Source organism: Gasterosteus aculeatus, chromosome 15 (assembly GCF_964276395.1).
Source record: "Gasterosteus aculeatus chromosome 15, fGasAcu3.hap1.1, whole genome shotgun sequence".
Lineage (NCBI taxonomy): Eukaryota > Metazoa > Chordata > Actinopteri > Perciformes > Gasterosteidae > Gasterosteus > Gasterosteus aculeatus.
The window spans coordinates 14,074,687-14,075,869 of record NC_135703.1 but is presented as its reverse complement, the minus strand read 5'-3'; the positions used below and the strand labels follow the sequence as shown (position 1 = coordinate 14,075,869).

The 1,183-nt window shown below is 45.5% G+C and overlaps 1 long non-coding RNA gene across 1 annotated transcript; it reads right to left on the bottom strand.

Annotated features, from left to right (window-relative positions):
• Positions 1–297: 297 nt before the first annotated feature.
• LOC144388340 (uncharacterized) lies at positions 298–802 on the bottom strand. Its single transcript, XR_013452667.1, has 2 exons — positions 527–802; positions 298–444 (listed from the first exon to the last, which is right to left on the bottom strand). It is a non-coding gene; the product is annotated as an uncharacterized LOC144388340 (long non-coding RNA).
• Positions 803–1,183: the final 381 nt, after the last annotated feature.

The window sequence follows — 1,183 nt, the reverse complement described above, 5'->3', positions numbered from 1 at the left end:
AACGAGAGGTGTTGATCTGAGCTCTTCAGGGACTGCAAAGGGGCTAAAGGAGCAATTCCTCTGACTGCTGTGATGTTTAACTCTCCTCAGATTAGTCGTGATACCTTTAAATCACAGCTGAACCGAAAATGGAAATCTATACTGATGGTGAAATTGAAAAACGACTGTCTCCAAAAAAAATACATAAACATGCAATGTGTCTTATTTGTCGTTCATGAAGTCGGATGTGATGTAGAAGTTGACACATGGGTATTGTGATGCGTCTGGGTCCAAAACAACCACAAAGTTTAGGAGGGGAAGGGTGAACACGCCGTCAGCGTGGCTTTATTTCCAACAAAACAAAAAAAACAATAGGATGAGGACGCCGTCCGCGTGCTGCCGGTCCCTCCGGCTCAAACACGTATCAAAGACCAACTTAAAACGTCCTCGGTTTCCCGTCGTTGCCTGGGACAAAAAGGGTGGTCGTTAGTCAGGGGGTGATCACAACATGACTAACAGGGTCGAACAACGTGGAGTCTCAACTTACCGCCCGATGGTGAGAGCTCTGCTCTGGATACGAGCCAGGCACACACAGAGAGGCCAGGGTGCAGCTCCTGTTATGCCGACACCCTGATTGGCAATTCAGCACAGCCGTGCTCCTGCAGGCGGGGCTGGGAGCATATCACCCTGATCAAGGATGGATCTGGGGACATACCTCCCATCGATGACCCGCCCCAAGAGCTGCACCCGGCCCCCTCTGCGTACACCAGTGCTGCAATAGAGACTCTCACCTGATCGGGGGCAGCCTAGGGTAGAGACTCCACAGTATATACTTTTTTCATTTCGTTTCATTCAATTTCATACACTATTTTAATATTTTTCTTTTTTGATATTTTTTACATTTGATAATGCATTATTTGGATGTTAGCGATAAAGCTGCTGGGAAAAGACCAGCTAAACATAACTGATCATTCTCTTGGCTTGAATGAAGGAGTGTGAGGGCGAGAAAAAGAGCGAGAAAAATCAGACCGCAAACTCAATAAGAAAAACAATTCAGTGAGCCCTGCTGTTATACAAATTTGAATAAGCTCCTTTCAAGCAAGACTTCCCCATTATAAGAGGTGAGGGGAGGGACGGAAATAGAAAAAACAAACGACAAAAAATCCCATCATTTATACCAGCATGTATAAAATAAAACTCACTC